Raw genomic sequence first — 20578 nt, forward strand, 5'->3', positions numbered from 1 at the left:
GCATTATTACTATTATTATTTTACTTTGACAGCATCTTTTTACCCAATAGTTGAAGGTTCAGTAGGCCCAGCCATGGGTCCCCCAACAGCAGGCTCCGCTCCACCCCCAACAACAGGACCCCCCCTCCCCCAGGCTTCTCTGCAGCTTGTCTCAGCTGTTGCCACCTGCAGCCATGGAAAATTACACCTGGTCTCTACTTCTGCAGAGACTCTGCAGAGATTGAAAAGGAAGAACAGGACCTTGCTATACAGACTGCGACCAGCGAGTTTCAGGGGGTACTGACCTGCCCAGCTCCTGAATTTCTGCTTCTCAGCCGGAGGTTGTCCACGGTCAGCTCTCTACTGAAGCCTGGCTCCTGCCCTACTGCCCAGGCCGCGACGTGACGCACACAGCCACAAAGCGGTCATACTCTGTCCTCGCGCAGACTCTGGACAGACAGAACGTGGAAATGAGGCTGAGGGAAAATGAACATCAGTTTCTAAAAAAAAGAAAGTATGATTCTTCACCTGGCAATTACAGTAGATCCTTGAGCTGGCCCGACAGACAAATAGTCATCAATAACCTGCAGCTAGATTGGGGGGCGCCCGGGTGGCTCAGATGGTTAAGCGTCTGCCTTCAGCTCAGGTCATGATATCAGGGTGCTGGGATCAAGCCCCGCCTGGGGCTCCCTGCTCAGTGGGGAGTCTGCTTCTCCCTCTGCCACTCCCCCTGCTCGTGCTCTCTCTCTCTTTGTCAAATAAATAAATAAAATCTTAAAAAAAAAAAACCCTACAACTAGATTGGAATTTTTATTTTGTTTTATTTTTTAAAATATTTTCTTTATTTATTTGAGAGAGACAGAGATAGTGAGAGAGAGCATGAGCGGGAAGGAGGGGGAGAAGCAGACTCCCCGCTGAGCAGGGATCCCAATGTGGGGCTCCATCTCAGGACCCTGGGATCATGACCTGAGCCGAAGGCAGACGCTTAACCATCTGAGCCACCCGGGTGCCCCTAGATTGGAATTTTTAAACTTAATTATGCAATAAGTAAGTTGAATACTTCTGTTTTGTACTTTTTATTTCCTTAAAATATTTCGAGTCTTTGTAAGATTCTGATTAACTCTCTTGCCATTTTCACAGAATATGAGGTTTATTATTATTGTTGGTTCATGTAACTGTTACAAAAAATGTAATATTAATCCATCACTGTAGTTATAATTTTTAGATACACAATTCATTGCAATGGGAAAGATCTAGGAGATTTCTAAACAGAAGAAGACTCAGAAAAAGCCATTCTTTTCTTTCCTTGCCTCTTTTTAGATATGGATCCTATTTTTATTAAATGACAAAAGCTATAAAATAAAAATAAAATGCAGTTGTTCCCCTATGAGCTGGCTTTAGCCAGGAAGCTTGTTTCGTAAGTCTCATGCAAAAATTAACCAAGTAATAAGAAACCCTACAAGACAGAACATATAATATCAATTTATTTAGATTCACTGTGACATGTATTTGTTGATCATTCATTATGTACCAGGCATGATCGTAGGCATTGTAAATTCAGAGATGACTAAGATCATCTGTATCCTTAAGAAGCTCACAATTCCTTCCTGAGACAGGAAGCTGGATGAAGCATTCCTGTACCAGGAGAGGAATTCTGTAGATGGAGCCTGGGATCCAGAGCCTTGACAGAGCCCAAGGAGACTGACGACTGTTCCTTCTGGAGGGAGCTTGCTCTTATTTAGTTATGTGACTGTCCTTTCTGATAGACTAGAGACTGCATGAGGACAATGACAATGTCTACTTTGTTGTATCCCTACCAAAAGTACAGGGTTCAACTTACGTTTTTATAGAAAAATAGAAAGAAAGAGATGGGGGGAGAGAGAGGGAGGAGGGAGGGCAGGAGGAAGGAAGGAAGGAAAAAAAGACAAATGTTAATAATAGAGGTGATTCTTTTTTTTTTAATATTTTTTTACTTATTTGACAGAGAGAGAGACACAGTGAGAGAGGGAATACAAGCAGGGGGAGTGGGAGAGGGAGAAGCAGACTCCCTGCGGAGCAGGGGGCCCGATGCGGCGCTCGATCCCAGGACTCCGGGATCATGACCTGAGCCGAAGGCAGACGCTTAACGACTGAGCCACTCAGGCGCCCCAATAGAGGTGATTCTTGAGTCAGATATTAAAGGATGAATATGATTTTTCTAAATTGGAGAAGGAGGGAATAATTAATTCTGCCTGAAATGGGGAAAGAGATGACAAAGATTTCATAAAAGAGATGACAGTTTAGCCAAACTTTGAAGGCCACCAGAATTTGTCACTTGGAGCTTAGCTCCCCAGCCCTTGATTTGTGCTGTGCTCAGTGACTCATTTCCAAGAGTATGGAAAAGGGAGTAAAAGGAGCTTCCTAGAAAAGCCTGGCAAACACCTCATCAGCCAGGTGATGAAGACCAACATCATCAGTGTAAGTCACAGTGGTGGCAGGTGGCCTGGATATGATGTGATGAAAAGGACACTTGGCATCTGTGGTCTTTCTCCCTAAAACCATAACCCCGGTCTAATCATGAGACAAGCATGAGATAAACTCAAGTTGAAGCACATTCTACAAAATCCCTGACTGGGACTCCACAAAACTATCCAGGTCACCAAAAACAAGGGAAGTCTGAGAAACTGTCACAGCGTAGAGGGGGCTAAAGATACATGCCAACCAAATGTGATGTGGTATTGTGGGGGGGGACCCTGCGCCAGAAAAAGGACATTAGGGGAAACTAGTAGAATCCAAATAATGTGTAGAATTTGGTTAATGGTGATGTACGAAGGCTGGCTCCTTAGTTATGACAAATGTGGCATATTACTGTAAGATGTTAACAATAGAAGGAACGGAGGTGGGTTTTGAAGAAACTCTGTGCTATCTTTGCAACTTGTCTGTAAATTGAAAAATATCCTAAAGTAAAACTATACTGAAATTAAACAAGAAGAGGCATATGCTATTTCCAGTCACAAAACTGACCCAAGAACTCAGAGCTCCTTGCTCACGCTAGATCCTACCTCTCAGATACCGTCACTCAGTACTATTACAAGATTACTAAAATAAATGAAGTCTGTGTTTCATTTGTCAATAGCTTGCGGCCGGGAGTGACCAAATATCAAATAAATATACCAACTGTAATTAGAGGGGAGAAAAGAAATCAAGTCAAATTGTGTAGGCGAATGGTCTGCAAAACAAGGCAAAACAGCAGAGAGAAAGAACACTGTTCAACATCGTCACTTCCATCCTCATTCCATCGGCCAGGGCCAGAGGGGCCACACGTCACCCACGTGGGCGAGGGGTGGCTGGTGTCCCCGCAGTGTGTCCAGGGATCTGAAGCTAAATGCCGCACTGCTCCTATGACTTTGGGCTAGGATTTGGAATTTTTCTCTGCCTATCCTGGATGAGCATCACCCTTGGTCCAGTCTGGCCTCGAGAACGTGAAGTCCCTTCTCGTGTGTAGGGCTCCTGCCAAGCGTGCCCAGCCCAGCAGCCCACAAGCAGGGATAATAGTATCTGGGTTGCAGCATGACAAGCCATTGGAATTCAACAGAACTGAGGCTGGGGAGGGGAGCAGACTTGAATAAAGCCGGGACCAAGCACGCTCTGCAGGGGCTGCTGCAAGGGCCCCGGGGGCCTGGCCTGGAGGGCTTTGCGGGAAGTGGTGGGGGTGAGGTCGAGGCGGGTGTGCTGTCGGACTGTGAAGGGCCCTGTGCACTCAGGGGAGGAGATTTCGCCCTTGCTGAGTAGAGAGAACCACTGAGGGAATATTGAAGGGAGGTTGCCTTGCTCTGGGCAGATGAAGCCTATGACGGTGCTCAGGAAGCAGCGCGGCCCACAGTCTGGTTAGACCTCAGAATCTGGGACATATTACCCGTGGTCATTCAAATTACCATGAGCGTTTTGGAGTAGAAAGCAATAAAAGGAAGTTCAAAGGTGTGAGGTGAAAGTTGTCAGTTTTAACTCCGGAATGTATGTATCTATTGTGTATTATCTGTTCTTGAGATACGTGAGAAAGCGATTTCCCAGAGGTCTACACTGAGATGCTTGCTTCTGGGAAACTGCTCCGGGTGAGCTATGTTCTCGCTTTCTCCTCTGACTTTTCCTGAAGCAGTGTATCATCCTTATTTTCGCTTCTCCTGCCCTCAGAGTGGCAGAGGAGTGGTTCACAGGGTCACTTCCGCCTTTGATGAATTAGCTGCTGGGCAAGGAGCCAAGACCAGGCAATTCCATGTTTACAAAGGGCCTTGCTGCATCTGCTGGGCTAATCCCAGTTTGTGGGGCCAGCCGGCGGCAGCGTGCACTTGCTATGCCCCCGAGGATCTCCTGTTTGCTAGCGTGAACTCCTCATCAGGGTCCCCCCATTTCCCCTAGTGCTGCCACTGGTTGGGATTTGTTTCAGGAAGGAAAGCCCTTGAGTTGGTTTCTTTGCCAGAAGGGTGCAGTCCACTTCGACAGCACATACTGTAAAAGGCGAGCAGGAATGGGGCAATAAAGGGACGAGCGCTTGAGGGAGAGGCGGTGACTGCCCTGGGTCTTCCTTGTAGGTGTGGCACAGGGCATCTGAGAATTGGGCTCAGCCAGTTACCTCTGCTCTGCAGAAAAAAACTGTCTGCCATTTTATGAAGTGCTATTTAGGTAATAACCATATCATTGTTCTAGGTACTTTACTCCTTTGCGGAGGTTCTTTTTTTTTGTGATCTCTACACCCAACGTGGAGCTCGAACTCACAGCCCCGAGATCAAGAGTTGCACTCTCTTCTGACTGAGCCAGCCAGGTGCCCCTCTTTACAGAGATTTTTATAGCATCTGTGGGGTCCCTTTGCTAAGGGAGAATAGGATTGTGTACAACGGTGAAGCACAGTGTGTAACACGGGGGTAAAAAGAAAGGAAGTATCAGCAGCTTGCTGTTAAGTTTCCAATATCTCTTGTTTCTTTTGGCCGTGGCTTAATTTTGCTTTGTTTCAGAAAATGTTAGCATATAAAATTCAATTTGGCTTTCCTCCATCCTCGATTAGAAGTTAATGAATTTTGCTGGTATTTGATCTGGCCACAGGCTATTTCATTAGCTAAATAAAAGTTTCATTAATTTTAGTGATGTCATAATTATACCGGATGGTAAACTCTGGTGTAAGCATGTAGTTAGGCTGTTCCCAGTTTCATCTTTTATATTTCCCCCGGAGATGGACAGTAGGGCCTGCTAATTTACATTACTACATACATATAGATTTTAAAAACCCAGCATTTAAGATCAGTTCCTGTCATTGTTCTCTTCTCAGTTCTTAGGGTAATCAGAGGATGCTTCTCTGGGGGGAGGGTCTGCCTCCAGAAAGAGGGCCCTCTTGGGGACTTGAGGGAATGGAGCAAGCAGGAAGATGCTCAGACAAAACCCATTAGGCACCTGGAGAATTTGACATGCTCTGAGGAGAGGGACAAATCGTGGCTCCTATGCCACTTCTTTTTCATAAAGGAAAGAATTTTAGATCCATTATATGAATATGTTTAAAAAATAAATCTTTGCTCCTGCTGGTAGCTTTTAAGACAAGTAGAAGAAATGATTGTTTTAAATGGCATTTGAAGGGGCGCCTGGGTGGCTCAGTCGTTAAGTGTCTGCCTTCGGCTCAGGTCATCGGGGAGCCTGCTTCTCCCTCTCCCACTCCCCCCTGCTTGTGTTCCCTCTCTTGCTGTGCCTCTCTCTGTCAAATAAATAAATAAAATCTTAAAAAAAAAATGGCATTTGAATGGTACAGCTAAAACCAAATGTAATTATTGCTGTGCAGTTTAAAAACATTCAGAATGACAGCTATACATGACAGTGTGGGTGGGTCTCACAAATATAATCTAGACCCAGAAGATTATATACTGTATGATTTATTCACATAATAATTACTTACGTAATAATTACTATATAATTACTTATATAGACTAGAGAGTGGTGTTAGAAGACCAGAGAGTGGTTTTCACTGGGCATCATGATGGGAGGAGGGAATGCAGGGGGCCTCTGGGGGGCTGGTGATGTTCGCTTTCTGATGCTGGGCAATGGTTACATGAGCTAATTCACTTTGAATTAGGTCACTGCAAGCTGTGTACCTTTTTGTAAATAGTTTGCACTTCCAAAAGTTTCAAAAAGGAAATAACCTCCCACCAAAAGAGAGAGAGCATATTCATATAAATTATTTCATTTAACTTTTTTTAAAAAAGATGTATTTACTTATTTGAGAAAGAGTGTGTGAGCAAGTGGGGGTGGGGCGGGTAGGGGCAGACAGAATCTCGAGCAGACTCCCCGCTGAGCGGGGACCCCTACACGGGGCTCGATCTCACAACTCTGAGATCATGACCCGAGCCAAAATCAAGAGACGGATGCCCAACCGACTGAGCTACCCAGGTGCCCTTCATTTAACTTGTTGATAACAAGCTGTAAGGAAGGCGTGTGGGGTGTTGGTCCCCAACCCCCTGAGATGTTGTGGGTCTTGGAGAATTGCTCTCTGCTCCTGAATTGAGAAAGGCCTGACCCACCCATCTTCTGAGGTGGGTCCCGCACATTCCTACCTGTTCGTGTGGCTCAGTGATCGCAGTGTGCCCGCAGCAGCAGGGGAGATGAGAGGAAGCAGAAAAGCCCTTTTGACACTTTGATTAATAAAAAAACTGAGATATGAAATATGCAGTTTCAAAGCCAAATGGACCCGCTGTTAATCTGCTCTGCAAGTGTATACGACCTTTGTCTCTCTTAGCCCAAGAGAGAGATATAGAGGTAGGAGAACATGAAGGTTTCTCAAGGGAACAAAGGGGCAGGATGACCACCACCCTGGGTGGTAGAGCCCACCAGGTGCTAGCTCCCATCAACTTTTTAATATCTCACTTCTAGCAAAAAGAGATGTCACCAGACACCTCAAGAAAGTTTTTATCATGAGAGGCAAGAAACAAAACAGATGGAAAAAAAAGGAATGTTAGAGGAAACAAGAGACAATGCTGGAAGAAAAGAAAAATCAAGAGATAAGAGGATTTTGTATCTATGAAACAAGAACAGTATGCCAATAAAAACACACACACACACACACACACAAAACTTGGGGAAAAAGAAAGAAGTCTCTTGAAAATTAAAAAAATATAGTAGCAGAAATACAAATTAGAACAAATGTTTTTCCTTGTTATTAGAATAAAGGTATGAAAACCATCACTAAGCCCAAACCCAAAAGAAAAGGAGCCACATCAGCTTCCAAATCCTGGTACCCATACATTGAGGCAAGTCAACCTCTGCTGTCTGCCTGATCTCAAATGTAGTGGAATCAGCAAGAAAGTGGGAAGGCCAGGGATATGCAAAGGGCTTCTTCAAACACAACCGGATCATAAACAAACTAAAAACTAAGTAGGAACACAAATCCCCACTGATGACTCCTTGTGGAAGTTTGAAACCAGCAAGTACAATGTGACCACGTCGACAACTGCAGTTATGAATTTCCTCTTGCTGCTATAACAAATAACCACAAACTCAGGGGCTGAACACAGCACAAATGCATTATTTTAAATGTGTTCCACATAGGTCTCACTGGGCTAAAACCAAGGTGTCAACAGGGTTGCTTTCTTTTTCTGGAGGCTTGAGGAAAAATCCATTTCCTTGAGCATTAGGTTTCTTAGCAGAATTCAGTTCCCTGGGATTGTAGCACCCAGGTTCCCATTTCCTTGCTGGCTGTCTGCTGAGAGCCAATCCCAGAACCGAGAAGCTCCCTGCATTTCCTGGTTCATGGCCACCTTCCTCCATCTTCAAGCCAGTAATGATGGGCTAAGTTTCTCTCAGTCTTCCAACCTCTCCTGCCTCTTTTGCCATCTTCCCATCTCTCTGACATCTGCTGGGTTCTCTACTTTTTTTTTTTTTTTAATTCAAGTTAGTTAACATATAGTGTATTATTAGTCTTAGGGGTAGAATTTAGTGATTCATCAGTTGCATATAACACCCCGTGCTCATTACATCAAGTGCCTTCCTTAAGGCCCATCACCCAGTGACCCCATCACCCTATCCCCACTTCCCCTGGGTTCTCTGTTTTTAATGTAACACATTCACAGGTGCAGGGATTAGGACATGGACATCTTCGGGAGCCATTATTTGACCTACCACACTTCAGAACACTTTACCAAAAGAGACTTTACCTTTACCAAAAACACGGTCATACCCACATCTCAGGTTGACTCTCCTGATTGTTGCCTGAGGGTGATGAATATGTGGCTAGTGATGCGAGGGGAGAGGAAGCAGAATATGAGGAAGTCATTGAAGAAGTCAGATGTACGTTTACAAAAATTGCTACAACCCAGATCCACTAGCATTTATGTTACTTTCAGGTGACAACGTGTGGGAGCCAGGTCCTATCAGGGATGGGACGTCACTGTGAGAATGGCCACTGGGGCTGACTACTGACCTCCTCCTACTGACAGGGCCTCTGTCTCTGTTCCTCCAGGGCAATTGGTGCTGTCCCTGTGGGTCAAGTGGAGACTGACATTCCACACGTGGCGGTCACATTTACTCAGTCACAATCACAACCAAGGAGTCCGTCAAAATGTTTCACTTGAAGCAAAGTTCAGCCTCATGATAACGTGGGCTTCAGCATCAAAAACATGTCCATCAGGCATACTTGTTGCAGCAAGAATGACCTCTTCTCCCACGGAAGCTGCCAGCTTTTCTGCACAGGTGAGAACGCTGTGCCAAACAAGCCAAATCAGAACTGGGTCAGCCCTGGGGCTGCACAGCCATGGTTCTTCGCAAGGAGAAGGTTGACCTGGTCAGAAGCTGGAAGAGGCACAAAGTCTTCAAGTCTGGTGATGATGCCAGCATTGGCATGGTTTCTGGCAGGGCTCTCCAGATCATCTTCCCTGGGAGAGTTTTACGGGCAGGGATCGGAGAGGGTCTGTCCTTCTGGGTGTCTGTGGACAGTTAACAAGAAGGCCGATGGAGGCAGCGAGGTCAGAATGTCTGTCCAGAAAACTCAGAGGCTAAAAGAACATTCTATCCCGTACCTGCCCCCAAGTCCCACCGAAGCCGAAGAACTAACTTGACACTGTGTGTCCTGATGGACAATTTGAGTTGTTTGTTCAAGAGGAAAAAGTTGCCTGATGAAAACAACGTATCACAAAAGCTTCAAAAGGAAAAGAATGTTTTGTGGCCTTGTTGGTGGCAATCGTAAGTTTTTAGGCTTTAAAATTGGTATTTAAAAATGAAAATGACTTGACCAAAAATTTAATGTGCACAAGTAACCAAAGGAACTATTATAAGATAAAGGTGAGGAAATCTCCCAGGAGCTAGAGTAAAAATACAAAGAAATAAGAGAAAAAGACAGGAAAAGTAAATGATCTGTCCGCAAGGCCCACCCAACATCCTACTAAAAGGAATTCCATGTGAGGATGAGGAAGTGTTTGTCAAAGCGTCATTTAAATAAAAATCTCAGAAATGGAAGACCTGAGGCATCGGGCCCACCACATGCCCATCACACAACGAGTGAAAAACTCCTTTACCAAGCCACGTCAGCATGAATTTTCAGGGGTAAGGATAAGGACAAGATCCTAAAACTGTCCACAGGGGGAAAAAAGCTCCATAAAGAGATTGAGAGTTTGGATGCTATTGGATTTTTCAACTGTCCCATTGGTGTCTAGAAAACGGAGGAACAAGCCTCAAAATTCTGAGAGAAGATGATTTCCATCCTAGAATCCTATGTACAGTCCACTGGGTATAGTCAGATGATATAAAGACAATTTCAGACAGACAAGCTCTCAAAAATCTATATTTCCCAGGGCACCTGGATGGCTCAGTCGATTAGGAGTCTGCCTTTGGCTCAGGTCATGATCAAGGGGTTCCTGGAATTGAGCCCCACATCGGGCTTCCTGCTCAGGAGGGAGTCTGCTTCTCTTTTTCTCTCCCTCTGCCCCTCCCCACTGCTCGTTCTCTCTCTCTCTCTGTCTCTCGAATAAAATCTTTAAAAAAGAAAAAAAATATATATATATATTTCCCTTGTACCTTTTCTTAAGTCCTTAACCAAAAGAAAAGTAAACCAAGAAAAAATGATTTGGAAGTCAAGAAACAGGGGATCCCCCAGGAGAGCATCACGGGGGACTCCCCAGCATGTGGTAGAAGGAGCCCAGGTGTGTGGAGCAAGGCCTGGAGAACAGCCCGTCCAGGTTGGCCATGGGGCGGCTCCATGTTGTGCTTCCGGAGGGATAGTGCCAAGAAAAACAAAAAGCAAAAAACAGATACGTTACCTGATGTCTTTGTCTATACTGGTGGAATTTTGTAGCTTTGCTCAGAGAATTTAAGAATCAGTGAGGGAGATGGACAACGATGTCATTACTATTGAGTATACTTGCTCCCTCCAGAGAAACAATACATTGCACTACAAATAAATTATAATTATAGCACATTATATGGTTCAGTGTTGAGCCATATTTACATGGTTGTTCAGAGTGGGACCATTAGCTATTCATTGGGCCCCAAATTGTGAATATAAGTCCATCAAGAGGTTGGGGGTGAGGGAGTGGAAATGAAAGGGGGAGATGTTGAGAGAAGGGAGCTAGATTCCAATCCCACGAAATAAGAAGTCAGTAGATGATGTTTAAAACTGCCACATTTTAAAGAAGCCTTGTAAGTGTAGCATTTAAAAATATAGAGGCAAATTTCAGAAAAAAAAAAAGCTGAAAGGGCTGCCTCTGATTGACAGGCTCAGCAGATGAGGAAAATGTGTCAGGAGACCCTTCTTTTTCATTGTAGGACTTGTGGTACCATTTTAAACTAAAAATGGTGCGCATCTCTTGCTGTGATAAAAATACAAATTAAAAAATGTAACTAACATTAGATTTCTCTGCTATAATAGCAGCCGTGGGCTCCGGCACTGCTCACAGGTGAATCTTGTGCGCGGTGGGACTGCTGCCCGCATCACACGGCAGAGACACCAATGTCCAGGGGCCGGTCATGCGTCAGGCCGCCCGAGAAGCTGGCCCACGCCGGTCTTGGCAGGCTCCCGCAGACTTCCCAGAGGCCACTTCGTTCTTCCCCCAGAATCAGTGCATTCCTGGGAAAGGGTTGCTTAGATGTACTGAGAGCCGAAAGTGCCATATACTGAGGTCAGGAAATAAGAATGTAGGGTGATTGTCTGGATAATTGTGAATAATTCAGGTAAAAAACATGCCATCATTTACTGGGGAGCATATTTTGAATTGAATTTCCTGATTTGGGTGTTTATCCTGATCGAACTTGCTAAGCTTCTGCTGGATAGATGCTTCTCCCTTGCCTGCTTGGTAGCCCAGTTTAAGAGCCTCCTAATGGAGTTCTTGCCTAGCCCCAGCCTGAATCTAGCCCCCATGTAGATGAACCCGAGTCCCTTTTGTTGATCTTAGAACTCATACTATCCTTGCTCAGTGGCTTTGAGTCCAAATAACGGTCTTTTTCAGGGCATCCTTCATCTTTCTGTGGCTCCTTTGCTTTGAGATCTGTGCTAAAAGCTGTCTGTGTTGGGTCAGCAATCAGAATTCTGTGGGTTTAGACAGCAGAGGCTGGTCCAGCTAGGCTTCCCACCCCCCAATCTGGCTTTCCTGTGTTTGTGTGGGGGCTGGGCAGCAGCCGCCAGACGCAGAGCCTCCTGAGCTGCACAACTGACCCCCATCCCCGAGGGTCCTTGCCCTTCAGAGCTGGCTCGGACCAGCCTGTCTCTGAGACAGCTGGGCTTGGGTGCACCGGGGTGATGCAGTGGTCTCGTGTGTCACGGCTTTTTGCATAATGCAGGCCTGGCGCTGATGGGGCTAGAACTGGACTTGGAAATTCAGCTGTGGGTCTGTGAGCTCCTGGGGAAGACCTTCCTGTTTTTTGTTTGTTTGTTTGTTTTTACAAATGTCAAATAAAACAAAAGAATGGATTGATGATTTGTCCAGAATCAGTTCAAAGGATTGCTCTTCATTTGGAACATCTAGAACAATGAGAGAAGAGAATGCAATGTTCACGACATGAATTAGTCCCTTGATTCTTGGCATTATTTTACATGTGTATGCGGAGCTGGGCTGTTGGGCTGGGTCTGCTCTAAATGCTTGGCCTGTCTTGGAAAACTTCATGGTGACCTTGACAATCTGGATTTGGCCTGGATTTGGCTTTGCGCTAGACAGAGGCATGAATTATAATCAGTCCAGGAGCACACCCAGCCATGAGTAGGCACAGCCAGAAGCGGGCACAGGTAGAGAGCTGTTCCTAGCCCTGAGGGCAAAGTGCTCTCGGGGGCACTGAGCTGATCTGAATGACACTGATCGAGGCTCCGCATAGCCTGGCCCTGGGGTATGCTCTCGCAAGTATTCACTCGTCACGGGTACTACCCCTGTTCACTATGAAGAACCTGAGCTAATGAAGGTTTACATGACTCACCAGAGCTCATAACTGGCAAAGTCTGGATTCGAACCCTGGTTTCCCAGTCACAAGCCCAAACTCTTAACCACCCTACCTCCCTCTCCTAGAAGCTAGTTATGTGACTGGGGGCAAGTCACTTCCTTCTCTGAACTTCTGGGGCTTTTTCTGTCTACAGTGAGAAGTTTTGACAAGAGAAACTCTGGGCCTTTGTGTGCTCTGGAACGCACGCCCTGCGTGCGGCAGGGGCTCGCACACAGTAGGCCCCTGATATGTGCTGGGCTGAATGAGTGAATGATACGTGAGGAAACGGTTCTTTCTCAGTAGCAGAAAATCACTTACCTATGCAGGCAACGAGCTCCCGTTTGGAAGCCAGAAACTGTGGAGATGGGAGTCCTAGGGCACAAAAGGGCCCTAGAGTAGTTTCTCTTGTCAAAACCACCATGGAAATATCGGGAATGACTTTGTATTGCAGTCATGTCTACTTTTTACATCCGTAAGATTGCCAGCTTCCTGAGACCCGGCCCTCACTGTGTGTTTTGCCCTGCATGTTCTCAAACTTCAGTAGGTAGAAGACATACCTAGAAAGGTTGTAAAAATGCAGATTCCTTGGCTTCACCCCCTAAGGGGTCCTGACTCAGGAAGTCTGGGATGTGGCCTAGGAATCTGAATTTTCACACTCAAGAATAACTTGGTGCGTTGTTCTATGGTTCTCATTGTGGAACATTCTATGCTGGATAAGCTCTGGAAAATCAGTTACTCGATTAAATCATGTGTTTCAAAAGACCCGTCTTAACCCACGCCTATGAGTGGAGGGTCAGGGTGGGTCCAGTTCAGGAATGGCCCGTGTGCAAGGGAGTGCTGAGTCCCCAGGGGCTCAGGTCCAGGTTGGGTGGCCCACGTTAAGTAGTAAGACAAAAAGTAGGAACCCAAATGATGCAGAACTAGGCAAATTGAATGGTGAAGAGAAAATGACCAGAAAGGGAGCCAGTCTGTTTCTACAGCTGCACGGGCATGTCAAGGACATGGGCAGAGCAGATCCTGAAAAAGTGACCCAGGCAACCCCCTGTGAATATCTGAGGTCCACAGCTCAGGATGTCCTGGGAATAGGGGCCATGGTGGGGAGAAGGGGCTGCTGGATGCTAGCAGGGCCTGTGCCTGGGTGGTGCTGGGCCCTGATGCTATGCCCCATGTCCCCATTGTGAGGCCCAGGGTCCTGCCCTTCACGGGTGGTGCACATGGCAGGTGTCTCCTTAGTTGGGAAAGGTCATAGGCAACAGCCACGACTCTGATCCTATATTTCAAAATGGGGAGGGATTCTCCAGAGCAAATCGATAGGGCAGTTGTTAACATTGACAAGATGGTCCTGGGCAAAAGTCAGCTCCTCTGAAAGGCCAGGTGTAGAATTAAGCAAAAATAGTAACCACATTAGAGTCAAATCATAAGAACAAAAAGGCCTTTTATCTCAATAGAAATCCTACTGTTCGACTCAGAGTCTCCTTTCTCTTCTGTGTAAAATAACCTGATCAGATAGATGAGCTGCTCTCCTCTTGGAGAATGGCAGTGCCCTAGGGAGGCACCCCGCCAGGGCCAGGCTGGGCAGCACATGAGCTGCCCCCCATCTCTGCAGCGTGCAATAAGGAAATGCTTAAGTTGGGGCACCTGGGTGGCTCAGTCAGTTAAGCGTCCAACTCTTGATTTCGGCTCAGGTCGTGATCTCAGGGTCATGAGATGGAGCCCCATGCCGGGCTCTGTGCAGCTGAACATGGAGCCTGCTTGGAATTCTTTCTCCCTCTCGCTCTGCCCCCCACTGCCTCTCTCTCTCTAAATAAAAAAAAAAAAGGAAAAAAGAAAATGCTTAAGTAGATGAGAGAAATAGAGGGAGAACCCTCGTGAGAACCACTGTCTAGCTCTAAGTGTGCGTCTGTGTTGTGATTTGAGCAGCACAGATGGAAAGGAAGGGGGGTTTAGTTATGTTTTATTGTTTCATCGTCATCTTTTGTTCCGATAAGATCTGCCCCATTAACCCCCAAGGCTGCTTAGTCCTTGTATTTTTGGGGAATTTAACTACATCTAAATTACAAATGATGGCAGGAGACACTTATTTTAGGGGCAGATGCGGCTCATCTGACAATCACCTGAAGACTCAATGTCTCTTAGGGGAGGAAAACAAGGGGCTGATGGGAAATCCCAAACCAAGCTTCTGTTTCAGAGATAGAAATCAGCTCCTCCCAGAGACAAGGAGACTTCTTATTCCACTTAAAATCATTCCCAGGATTTTTACGTGTGTGTGTGTGTGTGTGTGTGTGTGTGTGTGTAGGGGGACAGAGACATAAAGAGACATTTTGGAAGGTCACCTCCATAGGAATGACAGATATATTCTCATTTATTTTAGAACTCAAAAGTTCAACGAATTAGCATCCAGCACCGTGGACTTTTGACTGTCCTAGAGCCCAGATGAGTCATCCAGGAGAAGAACTCAGTAACAGCTTCCAAGTTTCAGGGCCCCTGAAAGATCTAATTCCTAAGAGCTGAGGTAGCTCACTGAGGCCTATCCTGTAGATGAGGGTGGGGATGAAGGAGAGGAAAGAATTAACATTTTCTTCCACTCTTTTTACCCTGAAGGGCAAGGGAAGGTGCACAAAGGTCAGTTCTCGGGTCTGTTTTCCCACCTCTCCCCAGTACGGAGGGTGAGATTTCTCCTGCTTTCTCATGCACGGGTCTGCTGATGGCGCATCTGTAGCGAGGCCCCCCAAGCCTCAGTCAGGAGTGCAGCCCGGTATCAGAGCGAGTGGGTTCAAAGTCCAACTCTGCTATTTCTAGAGAAGTTACTAAACTCTTCGTCTTTGGAGCGGGCTTGATGATGCCTCTCCTTACTTCCCAGCATGGGCGTGAGGGTCCCGAGCATAAGCACGTGTGAGCTGCACCTCTCCAGCTGCCTTCAGGCATCCCATTCAGCCAGATGAGCCGTTGACCGAGGCCATCACACGTGGACCAGATGCTGGGCGCTGAGGGGACCAAAAGCAAGTCAGTCAGATCTTGGATGTCCATTGGTTTCCAGACTAGTGGAGAGACAGATGGCCGCTGGGCCTTGTTATGCCCCATCTCCACTTGGACCTCACATTCACTGCACACTCAATGCATCAGTTGAGGACAGTGTAACTTCCTGAGCCCACTTGCCCCTGGCCTTTCTGTTCTGTCACCAAGGAAGGCTTCAAGGTCAGCCTCGGTAACCGCTCCTCTCCTTCACACCCTCTGCACAATCGGGAGGCTCCCAGGATTCCGCCTTTGTGGGCTCGTCCTCCTGCCTGTCCCTGCCCTCCTATGGCCACTGTCCTGTTGCAGACCTGAGTCAGCTCAGCTGAGGAAGCCCAGAGACATTGCTTTTAATACCATCCCTTACCTGCTCCAAGCCCTCCCAGGCATCCCTCTGGCCCACAGCTGGCTCTCCGTCTTCATGAGTCCCCACACTGAGCACAGGCTTTTCTCCCTCGTCCCCCAAACTTGCCCTTGTCCTTCTCAACTTTTTGTCTCTGACTTGATTCTCATTCCTGCATCCCTCCCTCCATCGCCCGCAGACTTGGGCTTGCCTGAGTCTTGTTTTTCTTTCGAGAGGAATCAGAGGCCTCTCGCAATGTCTGGCAGCAACTGGGAATCCGGCCACGGTTGCTGTACCCAAGTCAGCCCAGACCTGGTGGCCCGGTTCTATTCATAGGCTGTGCCTGCATTTCTGAGACCGATCTTGCACTTCGTTGCAGGAACTGGGTGTATTCTTTCATATTCCGGGGCACCAGGCCCTACCTTTATAATCTATTCTAGAGTCCAGAATCTGGACAGGACTTAAGGCCACTTAAAACCACTCCCTCCCTTGCCCTTACCTCCCCACATCTCATCATAGGCATGAGACATTTATTTTATATGCTTAAGTCTCCTTTCTTCAAGATTCCTCCTTCCATGGCGTTAGTCCAGGCCTCTAGGAATTCTTTGGAGGATTGGAGAGGCTTCTAACTTGGCCTCAAGAAGCACCCTCAGCCATCCTTTCCTCCCTGTCCAGGTCTCTGGATTACGTCTTGGGCACACTTCTCCGTGGCTCACGTCTGGTCCTCTCTCCCCGCTGCTGCCCGACCCTCCCTGGCAGCACCTCCAGTCCTTCCGCATCTGGGAACGATGCTTGCTCTCACTTGAAGCACTGCTGCACACAACCCAGACTTTGAAACGCCCTCACGGTGGGCTAGGGCAGCCCTTCTCACACTGCCTGAAGGCAGGCCCCTTGTAATAAAGCTGAGACCCTCCTGAGACCCTGCGCTGCCCCTTCACGAAAATGAGCACTGTAGCCATGAACAGGGAGGAGCCCCCGCCTCTCCAGCTCCCCGTGCAGGCTAAGCGCCCGTGACTCCAGCATGAGCCCCTGCTTCCCAGGAGGCCAGTCAGGGCTGCACTGGCTGAGGCTTTGTACTTCTTTTTTGTAGCACTTGCCACAGTGGGGTTTAGATAATTTCCCTCGATTCTCAAATAACTTGTGACAAGCTGTTTCATGTGTGTCTGTGCATGCGAATGTAGGCTCCATGAAGGCAAGGACTGTTTTGTTGACCTTTGACCGCCCCCCCCCACCCCGGCACCTAGCACAGGTCCTCTGAACAAATTCTGGCTCCCTGAAAATACCACTGTATAACCTGCTCATAAGCCGCGTCCCTTGCTTACTGTGGTCAGGGACGGCATGACCCGGACCGTTTTAAAAGCATCTCAGAGAGGGGAGTCAGTCAGGGGAATTGATGAGGCTTTGGGTGTGGGCTTAAAATAGTCTTTCAATATAAAGGGGGTGAGGGGTTTAGATCAAATTGGGTAAAGGTCATGATATTAGAGTTTAGGTTTGATGAACACAGACAACAATGTGAGGGTTTTGAGGCAGGGGTTTGAAGAGTCTTGGGGTGTAAGTAGTTGTTGATGCTATCTATTGAAAAATCTGATAGTTTAGTGTTCCTTTGAATGGGGTTTTCAGGGCAATTCTTGAAACAAACAGTTATTTGGAACTTTGTTTTCCTGGGTCAGAGTTTCCTGAAAGAGCAAAGTCCTGTTAATATTGACAACAAGATGCAAGGGTACAGATAATTGGAGTTCTCAGAATGAAAGATCCCAGATGTCCCCGGGCCCTCCAGGCTTCTGGAATCACACTTGAAAGTACAGGATGACCAGTGCTGGCCCAGTTGTGCAATATTTCTGAGAGGTCCTGTGGGATCCTTGCCTTTGGGTGTGACCCCGTCACCGGCCCCCAGAGGAGGTTTGTGCAGAGCACTTCAGACCACCCCCTCTCCCATCCTGGCCCTGAGGGCCTTTCCCTCCAGTGTAGACGGGGCTCTGGCATTGGTGTTCCCCAAACACCACTCACACAAGGCAGTAAGGAAAGCGGGCTCTGTGTGAGATGGTGGAGGGAACAGCTCAGCTTCAAACCCAATGTGGGGCTTGTCTGCTCCTGGAGCTTGCTGGCCCAGGGCCACACTGTGCAGCCCATTACTCTGCAGTTTCTTTCTTAGCACCAGGGCCTACTCTCCCGGGACCCAGACCTCCCTATCTCACTTGCCCTGCCACAAAAGGGAAATTCCTCTGTCTGAGATAATAGACAAAAACAAAACAAAGCAAAACAATCTTGAGAACTTCAGGATTTGATTAAGCAGAACAATTTTATCTCCCTTTAGCTTCTCCCAGCGCTAGTCTTTTACACAGCTTTAACATAAAATGCCATGAAGGTGTGTCCCCAAAGAAAGACAGTCCCAGCCCCAGAGGAATTCTGTTGTTATCCCAGCAAACAACTCTTTCCCTTACCCCATCTGCATAAGTACGAATTTCATCAGTGGTCGAAAAAATTAGGTTGAACCCTGAGAAACTCATTTTGTAGGTCAGAATGGTCAAATACCAACAATTTTAGATTGCCCAACATGAAACCATGTAAAATGCTAAGATAGTGAACTCATTCAAATTGCTCCTGGGAATTAATTTTATACCTATGACCAAACAGAAAGAATTCCAGCAACAGGTTGAAAATAATTTTTATCACTGTCCGTATGAACCGTAAGGATAAGAAGAGGGTTTAATGATGGAGCTAGAATATGGAGCAGTCTGATTCTATTTCACTGTCAGTTCTAGGAGATTGTTTGTGCTAGGAAATCAACCTGGAGTTGAAAACTGCTATCAGATTTCTACTTTAACCAGGGTTCCTACGTAGGTTGGAAAAACAAGCAGGACCGAATTGGAACTGCAACTGTGGGGAGAGCAGAAAACCTGACCCTGGGTCAGTGAGGGAGAAGGAGAGGCCCGTGCAGACCAGCATTTCCTATGGGCCCTGACCCCAGGCTCTGCTCTGAGAGGTCTGCATGTATTAACCCCCGGGAGGAAACGGGAAACAGGCGGGTTGGGGGAAGGGGGCGGGAGGGAGGGGAGGCCCCAGAGCAAGTGAGCGGTGGAGCTGGTTTAGCTCCAGGGCCAGGCAGTCAGGCACTTAAGCTGTTGGCTCTGCTCTTTGCCACACACGCAGACACCGGCTCCTGGGGTTCGAGGGAAGGTTGTGGAAGAAAACGTAATCGGTATGGGGAGAGAAACTGTTTTCAGAGTTTACACCCCCTCCCCCGACTCTCGCGGTCAGATCAACACCCTGGCTGAGGGGATGGGCTGGAGGTCGCACACCACACTCCCGTGTGAGCACAGGATGGAGCTGGTGAATTCTCCATAGTGACGCGAGAAACTGGCCTACTCCTCAGCTCCGTCCAGGGTAGACGAGGCACCACTCTTTGCCAGCCCGGATCTAGGCTGCCCTTAACTTTTCCGGAGAATTAGGCAGCCTCACTTTTGCTCAGGTGTTTTATTGTGAGGCGTAATCTTATTTCCTGTTAGAGACTACCCTCCTTCTCCAGTCCCATTCTCCTGGTACGCTTCCCCATCAGGGGACATGGAAAAGGGAACCAGGAGTTTTGATTTGTAGTCACCTCCCCACCCCGCACTGCTCCTCCTCCACTCTTCCCAGCTCTGTCAAATCATAAACTCAGGGCATCTTGCACCACTCCTTTTTGTCTGCTCCTCACACATGCTCTTTACCTCCAAAATATTTTTCAACCAAGTGTCTCTCTCTCTGCCACCTTCCTTCTGTTCTTTATAGGTCACCCAGTTTATGGTATTTTGTCCAGGTGGACGAAGACAGGGAGGTATGGAACCACTGAAGCCTGTCCTACAGGCTTTCTGTTCTTAGTCATCACTTTGGCTTATAGCCTACTCGTTCATTTAATAAATATTGAAGTGCCAGGTTCCAAGCTAAGTACTAGGAATATGGAGGTTTATAGAAAGCTAGCAGTGTGTTTGAGAAACCCACTGTTTAGGGGGCCATATGGGTATGGAAACAAGTATCCCAGAATAGTGTGGTAAGTGATCAAGGAGGTAAGTGCGAAGCATCGCAGGAGTGCAGAAAATGGCTCTGACCAGAAGGCACTCGGGAAGGATATGACAAAAGAAGTGGTGTTGGAGTAGGGTTCTGAAAGATGAGCCAGAATATGCAGGTCGAAATGGTAAGGGAGTGTGTCTGCTCGAGGTATAAAATAGCACGGTGTGTTGAGGGCCTGCCAGTTGCTGGGCAGAGCTGGATTTAAGGTAAGAGGGGGGTTGGCAGTGGGCTAGGCTGAGGAGGGGTGAGGGTTGGCATGTGGGAAGGACTTTGGGTGTCCTACTTAGGAGTTCACATTTCATCCTAGAGGCGATAGGAGAGCACTAACGGTTTTAACGCAGCTCTGAATTTTGGTGGCATGTTGGAAGTGACCGTGTGGGAAGAGGCTGGAGAGGGGGAGTCTCCTCTGGAGGTCTGTGAAGTGCTTCAGGCTGGAGACAGGAGAGGTGTTGGGGCAAAAGATCAAGGGGAGATACTCGGGAGCTCCCTTCAGCAAAACCTGCTCCCTGGAGTACGCTAAGACTGGGTAAGGATCAAGAATAACTCTGAGGTTTCTAGTTTGAACAGCTGAGTGAAAGGAGAAAGGGAGGGTAGGAGAAGTGGATGTTATCCAAAGTGACATGTTGAAGTGCCCCCTGAGAAGAGTCTGGAGTCTTTGTTCCTGGCAATATTTCTGTGTGTTCCTTCCCTCCTGGAAACCCCTCCCTGCTGGTCTAATTTGGTGTCTTGGTCATGGTCTCATGCCTGGTTTCTGTGTCTCTGCTGACCCCTTTTGAAGAGAAGTTTCAT

This window comes from Halichoerus grypus, chromosome 7, assembly GCF_964656455.1.
Source record: "Halichoerus grypus chromosome 7, mHalGry1.hap1.1, whole genome shotgun sequence".
Lineage (NCBI taxonomy): Eukaryota > Metazoa > Chordata > Mammalia > Carnivora > Phocidae > Halichoerus > Halichoerus grypus.